At 37.5% G+C, this 11,185-nt stretch overlaps 1 long non-coding RNA gene across 1 annotated transcript; it reads left to right on the forward strand.

Annotated features, from left to right (window-relative positions):
• The first annotated feature begins 3,419 nt into the window (after positions 1–3,419).
• Positions 3,420–10,941, forward strand: LOC121370449. The gene is made up of 2 exons (XR_005957686.1): positions 3,420–3,546; positions 10,464–10,941. It is a non-coding gene; the product is annotated as an uncharacterized LOC121370449 (long non-coding RNA).
• The last annotated feature ends 244 nt before the right edge of the window (positions 10,942–11,185 follow it).

Below are 11,185 nucleotides of genomic sequence, written 5' to 3' on the forward strand. Positions count from 1 at the left end.
CATTGATTATCTGCTGGTACAGGTAATTTGGCCATCACATGTTTAAAGTATTGTTAAAGGGACACGCCCTAGTTATTAACCGACACGCCCTAGTTGTTAACCATTACGCCGTTGTTTTTCGCTATTAGACCCATTTTCTCACAAATAAAATTGCACTTTACTTACATTTTATTATTTAGAATATACATTTCCATTCACCTGAAGTGTTTTTTGGTAATCCTGGTAATCCTGATGTTTGTAATACCACAAAATGCATTTTTCGTATTTCTTAAAAACGCACGCGCGTCTGAGAAAAAAAAACGTTGAGCAGACAAGGTCTAATCTATTTTTAGAGGGGATCTTCCCGTTTCAACGTCACAGACGTTGGTATACCACGTGACCGTTATCATTTTGGTTCGGTTTGTTTTCTCGTGCACTGTTCGCGCAATCAACATCCGATTTGTTGTTCATTTGTGAGTTTTTTCTTCACAGTTCGTGAACATTTTCATTAACAATAAAGTTCAGACAAGTAAGTATCTCCGTACAAAACGTTACAAACCCTTAAAACAAATAATTTTGCTAAGTCTTACGATATCTGGAGAGGGGATACAACCTCGGGGGGGGGGGGGGGGCACAAGCTATATCCTTTATATAAATAGAGTAGGACAATAAAAACCTTACATTTTCGTCCTGGGGAGGGGAAGTGCCTCACCACCACCACCACCACCACCACCACCACCGCCGCCGCCGCCGGTTACAAACCCTTAAAACCAATAATTTTGCTAAGTCCTACGATATCTGGAGAGGGGATACAACCAGGACAGAACAGTTGGAACATGTCCAGGAGAGGTGAAAAGAACGCACCCCAAGTCTGTGAAATTTGTCGTGACGTAGGCATTGTTGTGCTTCGAGCGACATCTACCGGTGACATCAGAATACAAACTTTCAAAATTAATTCAAGCAATTGGGACATGGGGATTCCCATGGTATTTATCTATATAAAACCTGCTTTTTCACTCCATTTGATAAAAACGTGATCTAAGTGTGTTACAGGTTTGTAGATTAACCAAATTATAATTTATTTTCGCTGGATGGAACTAGGGTGTGCGGCTTTAATATCATCATCATCTAGTGTAAGTGTCGGGTACTCGGGTCCGGGTCGAGTTTGACCCTCGGGTAATCAAGTCCAATATTTTGGACTCGTGGAGACCTTAGTGGTAGTAACATTTATATTATCTAAACAAGCAGGGTCGAATCCATAATTTTTCTAGGGAGGGAGTGCAACGCTTAAAAAGGAGTAGGCTACTTAGAGTATTCAGAAGTACAGTAACGTGTATAATCTATATGACAATCTTCCACAGAAATATCAAACTGACCCTTCTAAACATGTTCCTCACTAATAACCAATGAATGCATTATGTTCATCTGCTAAACAAGTCTGACTTTCGGAGCACTTCGAACTTTGAAGAAGGTGCGCACCTCCAACACACTTTTTTAAATTAAACTGAAATGAACTGAATTGAATTAACTCGTGAACATTTTATGTACAGTCTTACTAATACACATTAATTCCTCTGTTGCATCCCCCCGCTCGTCCAATGTGTGTGGTCCTCAATATAAAACCCTACGCACCTCCAGCTCCGACTTCAACGGTCCTCGTAAACATACAATCATAGAACACTTACCTTTATTCGTCACGTGTAATATTTATCCACTCAGCACTTGTTGAGAACATTGCAACAAACAGCAGTAATTAGCTGTCGTCATTAAATCCAGTAGTATTAGATCCATGCACAGATATTTAACATTTATACACAATTAAAATAAATATTATTATAGATGTCAAAAAGCGATTCTGTTCGCACATTTCTATATCAAGAAGAATGTACGTAGTATCGCTTTGATATCTATAACCATATTAATTAAAGCATTGTTGACGTCACACCAAAGCATTGTTGACGTCATTTCAAAGGAATGTTGAGATTTCGGCCATTTTCGTTACTTTACGGAAAATATCAAAATACCATTGAAATGCGCATCCCAGCACCCTCACCCTTCCCTTTACAGCCAGTAGGAACGGGGCGGGGGCCTGTGAAGTCCACTAGAGTGTGACACAACTCCAGATGTGTTCCCTATGTGCTTGGCTTGATCCGCTTCTGACAGGGAATAAAAGTAGCGCAGCGCTTGTGACCCTTATATAATGTACGTTTTCGTGACACACCCACACACACACACACTCAAAAAAAAAAAAAAAGGAAGAAAAAAGAAACGAAACGAAAAATAATATAAAAATATTAAAGATACAATTAAAATTACGCACATCAAGCTAACCTTTGTATTTACAGTTAGGCATATATCATTTTTGTTAAAATTTACACGTTTAAACTAAAGTTTAATAGTCTTGTCTGCCAGTTTTTAGCAACACATTGGTTGTTTTTAACTTCCGTCGGTCTAAAATCATATGATAATTCAGGGCCGTAGCTAGCGGGGGGCAAGGGGGCGGTTGTCCCTCCAAAAAACAAATCCTTAACCGTTTAAGGAGTTTTAGACTATTAACCATGGCCTTTGTTGAACCAGTTATGGATCACTGGTCGGTGCAAGTGGTTTACACCTACCCATTGAGCCTTGCGGAGCGCTCACTCAGGGTTTGGAGTCGGTATCTGGATTAAAAATCCATGCCTCGACTGGGATCCGAACCCAGTACCTACCAGCCTGTAGACCGATGGCCTAACCACTACGCCACCGAGGCCGGTTACAAGTCAAAATACCCCGTTTGTCAGTTGACCAATGTATTAACGTTTAATAGTCGAAAATGAACAGAGCCGTGCCCTCCGGGGGGCATGGGAGGGGGCAACTGCCCCCTGAGAATCTCACTTTTTTTCTTCTTTTTTTTTTTTACTCCAGAAAATAGCATACACATCTCAGGGTTTAATTTCTATAGTGTTTCATTTGTTTATAAAAAGTAGTGCCCCCCCCCCCCCCAGGATTTTGATCAGGGTACGGCCCCGATGAAGCAAATTATTAATGAGCAAATATTTTTTTCTTTAAAAAAAAAGAAAGACTTAAGTTAAAGGCATATTGTCACAGACCACTGACCTATGATATTACAAAATATTACTTAAAAATATATATATTTGATTTGTCCCTAAATGTACTTTATTCAACCATCTATGTAACCACCATACTCCACTTATTAATGATATTTTGTTAAAAAAAAAAATCGAATTATGGCAATGGTCCATAATTCAAAAACTAACATTGCCGAGAGGTTTAACATGGATTTCCCTTCATCATGGTGTAGTTAAAGTGATGTAATAGCAATAGATTTGGTCTGTAAAAATTAATGTAATTTTGATTTATTATTCATTTTTAGAGAAATAAGGTCATTAAATCTGTGACAGTATGCCTTTAAGTAATTTCTACATAAATAGCCCTGTTAACAAAAGCAAAACACGGAATTCGAACTCCGCCGTTTAAAAATGTAGCCTATAGCAATACCGTGCACAATATCGACTATGTTTTTAGTAGCCCATACTGAATCTTACCTCCTAAAAATTTCGTGCTTACGTAAGTATATATATAAGTAAACTGACGTTTGAGTTGTTACAAACAGATGACCAGAATCATATTGTATAAAGAGACGATGACATTCTAAACAAGAAAATATATTTAATGTGATATTTTAGTTGTTACAAATATACGTATTAGTCGAAAATACCTTCAATGGCTGTAAACTCAAGACTTTTTCTTTAACAGTTTTATACGGATAGGTCATGGAATGGGAATTCTATAGTTTGTGGCTTTGATCAGATACAATAATTTCCACGAGATTGCCTGATTCTGTATCTATTTCTGCGGAAACCTGGGAAAATATTAAAGCTCTGGAAAAGGACTCACCACGTTTTACAAAATACAGTGAAGCTGAAACATCCTTTAACTGGGATTTTGATACAGATATTCGGAGTAAATGTGCTAACCAGATACCTTTTTACCAAGTATTTTCATTATTCTACCCTCAAAATTAGTTGTAATCCTTGTAAAAATGCATAGTGATTCATTTGCAAACCTATATAGCTGTTTGGTAGTAATGCTAATATGAATAAATGTTATCCAGATTCGGGCAGTTTTGTTTAATTGGGGCAAATGCCAGTTTGCCCCTACCCCCAACCCACCCCTACAAAAATGTGAGTCCGTACGCCAAAGCATACATGTTAGGTGATGGGCGTAGGAAGGTGCCAAAAAAAAGTGGAGAGGGGGCGCGCGCGCACACACACACATATATTTAAAAGAAACATCGCTGCTGCTACAAAGTGGGGGGCACATGCCCCGCTTGTCCCCTGCCTCCACCCCCCGCTTCCTACGACAATGTATGTGGATAGAGGTTTGAAATATTTCGAAATTCAACAGTGCCTTTCATTACTTTGATACATTTTAAACAGCAGTTATCTTACTATAATCTTTCTAAAAAGATAAAATGTACCCATTAATTTCCAAGATGTAATTTTACGTTTCATATCCTCATTGAAGAAGATAGTTGCTAGTGACAGTGACACGTGCTGGATTAGCTCCTGGTTGTAATGTGTACTTGTATTTTCATTAAAAATTCATTCACAATGACAATTTACTAACGGTAATAATGAAATAACGAAATGGTACTACATGTATACTGTTGTATTAATGGGTGTTGGCCGAGTTAACAAAACTCTCTGCAGACTGAGTCAACAGTAATACTGTATCACTCATATTACCTGTAAAACAAATGAATGCATTAGACTGAGTATCCATTGTGAAGTTCTAAACCATTTAGAACGTTACAATGGATACTCAGTCTAATGCATTCATTTGTAAATGTCTACCACCGGATCCAGGCGTGACTGCTGAGTTTGGTCCACATCCAGATTTTTTTCAGAATGGGTCGAAGTATAATTGTGCAAAATTTCGTACTTCAACTCAAACATTCAGTGTTTTTGTTGGGGGGGGGGGGGGAGGTGGGGTTTGGTTTTTTTACCAACTGCATTAGTAATACTGGGTAGTAGTAACAACAGGCATATATTTAAAGGTAAAGTGTTAGGGATGTGCAGCCCCACCCCTCAACCCCTCCCAAAAAAAAACCTGTCACAGAGCTACCAAGATTTTCTTTTTTTAAGTTAGGGAATTGTAGCATCTTGGTCAGCTGGGTGTTTAGGATTATAAATCCTCAAATAATTTCAATGTGCAGTCAGTCTAGGATCAATCCCCATCGGTGGGCCCATTGGACTATTTCTCATTCCATCTAGTGCTTCATAACTGGTATATCAAAGGCTGTGGTATTATGCTATCCTGTCTGTGGGATGTGCATATAAAAAGATCCCTTGCTGCTAATGGAAAAATGTAGGGGTTTCCACTTTAAGACCATATGTCCAAATTACCAAATGTTTGACATTCAATTGCTGATGATTAACAAATCAATTTGCTCTAGTGGTTAACTTTAACTTTTATTCCCTGTTCCTAATATCAAATGTGAGTGTTCTGATTACATGTGTGTTTATGTTTATGTGTATGTGTGTGTGTGTGTGTGTATGTGTGTGTATGTGTGTGTGTGTGTGTTTATGTTTATGTATGTGTGTGTGTGTATGTGTGTTTATGTTTATGTGTGTGTGTATGTGTGTGTGTATGTGTGTGTGTATATGTGTGTGTGTGTGTGTGTGTGTGTGTGTATGTGTGTGTATGTGTGTATATGTGTGTGTGTGTATGTGCGTGTATGTGTGTGTGTGTGTGTGTGTGTTGTGTGTGTGTGTGTGAAAGAGAGAGAGAGAGGAGAGAAGAGACAGAGACAGAGACAGAGACAGAGACAGAGAGAGAGAGAGAGAGAGAGAGAGAGAGAGAGAGAGAGAGATCTTGGGACATAATTACAAACACAAAATAAAAAATAAAACATTTGAGCATTCAATTAAAACCCACATAGAGTGCATATTACTACCATCTTTCCCACTTCTCTCAAATACAAATTTATAAACCCACATAGAGTGCATATTACTACCATCTTTCCCACTTCTCTCAAATACAGTTAAAACCCACATAGAATGCATATTACTACCATCTTTCCCACTTCTCTCAAATACAAATTTATAAACCCACATAGAGTGCATATTACTACCATCTTTCCCACTTCTCTCAAATACAATTAAAACCCACATAGAGTGCATATTACTACCATCTTTCCCACTTCTCTCAAATACAAATTTATAAACCCACATAGAGTGCATATTACTACCTCTTTCCCATCTTTCCCACTTCTCTCAAATACAATTAAAACCCACATAGAATGCATATTACTACCATCTTTCCCACTTCTCTCAAATACAAATTTATAAACCCACATAGAGTGCATATTACTACCATCTTTCCCATTTCTCTCAAATACAATTAAAACCCACGTAGAATGCATATTACTACCATCTTTCCCACTTCTCTCAAATACAAATTTATAAACCCACATAGAATGCATATTACTACCATCTTTCCCACTTCTCTCAAATACAATTAAAACCCACATAGAGTGCATATTACTACCATCTTTCCCACTTCTCTCAAATACAAATTTATAAACCCACATAGAGTGCATATTACTACCATCTTTCACACTTCTCTCAAATACAATTAAAACCCACATAGAGTGCATATTACTACCATCTTTCCCACTTCTCTCAAATACAAATTTATAAACCCACATAGAATGCATATTACTACCATCTTTCCCACTTCTCTCAAATACAAATTTATAAACCCACATAGAGTGCATATTACTACCATCTTTCCCACTTCTCTCAAATACAATTAAAACCCACATAGAGTGCATATTACTACCATCTTTCCCACTTCTCTCAAATACAATTAAAACCCACACAGAGTGCATATTACTACCATCTTTCCCACTTCTCTCAAATACAAATTTATATTTGGGTGGTAGCGAGGACTTTCAAATATTAAACATAAAATTATTCACAACTCTCCCAGTTTCATAACTCTAGTTCTGTTAAAACGTGTAATAAAATATTTGCTGTAAATTCATAAAATAAATATATGTGTAGACAATGGCAGGAAGTGAATAAGATCAACAATTCCATATGTTTGTCATTTAGAAAGCTTGTTAGCCTGTTTCCTGCCGTTCATAATGTAAATAACAGCTACAAACAAGCTGACCCATTTGTCACAAACCTTTGCATTCTTGTGTGTCTATATTTCTCAAGCAACATAAATTTCTTATTGGGAGTGTTCCATGTACAGTGAAACCCCTCAACACCGGACCCTCTCTAAACCGGACGTTTTCCGCGGTCCCGTGATTTACACATCTTTTAACACTATATTTTACCCCTCTAAACCGGAAATCCCTCTAAACTGAACACCGGACAAACAATTCGGTCCCAATGTGTCAACTTAGTGTAAATCCTACCCCTGAAAACCGGACGATCAAACCGATACCAATCAATATGGCGCCCACCTGTCTGTGAACACCGATGGCTAGTGCAATATGCGCATGCTCGAGATCGCTGTTATCAATGTAATCACCGCTGCATACAGTACAGGTACCGCTCAGCAGGCAAGATTAGCAACTTGACAATAAACAATTAAAAGGACTGATCGCAAGCTTTGGTATAGATTTAACTACTGTAAACACATTGATTGTGTTGTAATTATGGTTAACATTAGCGGAGTTCGGGTTTGGGTTAGATGTCTTTATTAAGTTACGAGTGTGTTTTAAGGTCTTAAATGTGATCCTTCACAAACATGTCTCATGATTGACACAAATAACAGGGCATTTAATTTGCTGCCTTCCTATTGTGTGAATGTGTTGGGGGTTTTTTTTAAACGTTTGTTTAGCGAAATAAAGAGTAAGCAAAAGTATATGTTGGCTTTGCGTAGTCGAATAGATGTTAGTAGTGTTTCATTTTCTAAATGCTCATAAATGCACCATTTTTCAACATATTCTTGTTGTTCTTGTTTTAAAACACTTTAACACTTTCCCTATTTTATGGAGAACGGAAGGTATTTCCGTCCAGGCAGACCCTGAAAACCGGACACCTCTGAAAACCGGACATTTTACTTGGTCCCATGGATGTCCGGTATTGAGGGGTTTCACTGTACCTACAGAGCATACCTTTCATTCATTTCAACTTATTTTCGTGCTTATATCCAATTAAGGTTCAAGTACGCTGTCCTGGGCACACACCTCAGCTATCTGGGCTGTCTTTCTAGGACAGTGGGTTAGTTATTAGTGGTTAGTGAGAGAGAAGAGGGTGTAGTGGTCTTACACTTAACCACTGAGTCATTAAAACTCGCTCTGGCTGGGAGCTGGTACCGGGCTGTGAACCCAGTACCTACCAGTCTTATGTCCGATGGCTTAACCATGACACCACTGAGGCCGGTACACAGCATACCCACATGTATATGTATTACACATACTTTAAAATACATGTACAGTGTATACTAGTATATTGATTTTAAATTGTACCCCCAGAGTAACTTACACTATGCACATATTATTCTAGAAATTATAACACAAACATGGTTAAAATCAGTTCCTATTATAGTCCGTCCCATAGAGAACACCTGTTTTTCAAGCTATGGAATTTACTACAAGTTATTTATTTCTGAGCCGATTGTTTTCTAAATCACACACTAAAAATAGTATTTTCTTGTTATTTCCAAAATACATTTACTTTTCTTCTTATGTCAAACCAAACTGAAATTATTTACAAAAAACAGTTTTACAGAATGATGGGACAGACTATTAGATGTGAAATCAAGGCTAGCTCTGCCACCTACCAATTTCACCCATTGTTAATTTTAAAATCAATTGGCAAACATTTATTTTAATTTGGAGGCATAATTTCAAATAATGGGATTCTGCAATTTCTGAGGTTTTATAGATAATTTGTTGAAGGAAAGAAGGAAGGAAATGGTTTATTTAACGACACACTCAACACATTTTATTTACGGTTATATGGCGTCAGACATATGGTTAAGGACCACACAGATATTGAGAGAGGAAACCCGCTGTTGCCACTTCATGGGCTACTCTTTTCGATTTGCAGCAAGGGATTTTTTTTATGCACCATCCCATAGACAGGGTTGCACATACCACGACCTTTGATGTACCAGAAGTGGTGCACTGGCTGGAGCGAGAAATAGTCCAATGGGCCCACTGACGGGGATCGTCAATTTGTTCAATACATATACCGGTATGTGGTATAGAGAATGAGAGAAAAAGCCTGTTGCCACTATGTACTCTACATGTTTTTTTCAGCAGTAATGGATCTTTTAAAATCAAAATTGGAAGAGGGAAATGTTAGATATATTACGGTAAAGTGATCCATCCAACAATCTGTTATCTCAGGCAGTTGTTCAACACCAGCCAGTGCACCACGACTGGTAAATCAAAGGCTGTGATATGTGCTATCCTGTCTATGGGATGGTGTATATAAAAGATCCCTTGCTGCTAATCGAAAAGAGTAGGTAATAAAGTGGAGACAGCGGGTTTCCTTTCTCAATATCTGTGTGGTCCTTAACCATATGTCTGACGCCATATAACTGGGGCGGGACATAGCCCAGTGGTAAAACACTTGCTTGATGTGCGGTCGGTTTGGGATCGATCCCTGTTGGTGGGTCCATTGGTTTATTTCTCATTCCAGCCAGTGCACCACAACTGGTATATCAAAGGCCATGGTATGTGCTATCCTGTCTGTGGGAAAGTGCATATAAAAGATCTCTTACTGCATTAGAAAAAATGTTGCGGGTTTACTCTGATAATTACATGTCAAAATTACCTAATGTTTGACATCCAATAGCCAATGATTAATAAATCAATGTGCTCTAGTGGCATCATGAAACAAACCAAACTTCTTCTTCTTCCGTCATAACCGTAAATGAGTTGAGTGCCATTAAATAAACCATGTCCTTCTTTGTTCTACACCACTGAGTTAAATCTGTGCTGATTATATCCATATGTTCCGTAGCAGTGATAAATTATGATGAAACTGAAATAATCAGCCTTGTTAGTGCTAAGTAACTTGTTTGGTAAGCGAAAAAAAAGGTTTATCACCTAGGCATTTAGACATTCACATTTTTTAATAGTAATAAATCTCTTATAAACTTTCAATCAATTAGTATGAAAATGCATTACAAAATATACATATATTTTAGGAAAAATTAAAAGCAAAATAAAAAGCAAAGAGTTCAACAGTGAATAGAAGTAAAAGACAAATATACTTTTCTCCGTTGCAAGTTCTGGTCATATGTGCAGCAGGTGCGTGCACATAGGAGGGGTTTGGGAGTCAAAACCTCCCCTGCTCCAGTTAATTTTCTGGTTGGGGGGGGGGGTAAATATATTTTCTGTGGGAGCATGACTTTTTGTTGTTTTTGTCCTTCAATAAATAATGGTTTTATGTTAGGTGGGTTTTTAAAAAAAATCATATTCTTATTATTAAATTGTCATTTGTTAACAGATCATATGTGTGCTGAAAAAACATTGAACAGTGTTCACTGAGAAGCAGATAAATTCTGGGAGAACTGACAAGGGAACAAGAAACATTCTACAGACCAAGAACTTTATGACATTGACACAATACAACAGATTTGGAAGTGGGTGTTTAACCACACAGATGGACAGATGAGTTATGGTTATGAAGAAGAAAATCACTGGGATATGGAATTGAAGGACATGATAGAATCATGTTCTGTCAGAAGAAAGAAAATGGGGACCAAAATTGACAAAGGAAAAAGGAAGGTGGAGTTTTGGTTGGGTGGAGTGTCAAAGATGCCTACAGTTAATCAATATGTTATAAATTACTGAATATAACTAAAGATTTCTTTTTCACAAAAACCAAGTACAACATATTCATGTTTGAAAATACTGCTTATCAGTGTTGCAAGTATAGTGATATTGTATATTGTATATTAATATAATAAACAAGGTTGAAAAGTTGAAATTTGTTTATGTTTAACGACACCACTATACAGCATATTGATTATTCAGCTATTGGATATCAAATGTTTGGTCATTATGACAGGTCTTCGGAGAAAACATGCTAGTTTTCCACTGGCAGCAAGGTATCTTTTACATGTAGTTTCCCAAACAGAACAGCACATACCATGGCCTTTGATATACCAGTCATGAGGGACTGGTTTAAACAAGATTAATAAAAGGATATTGGGGCATCATCATTTT

Source organism: Gigantopelta aegis, chromosome 4 (assembly GCF_016097555.1).
Source record: "Gigantopelta aegis isolate Gae_Host chromosome 4, Gae_host_genome, whole genome shotgun sequence".
NCBI lineage: Eukaryota > Metazoa > Mollusca > Gastropoda > Neomphalida > Peltospiridae > Gigantopelta > Gigantopelta aegis.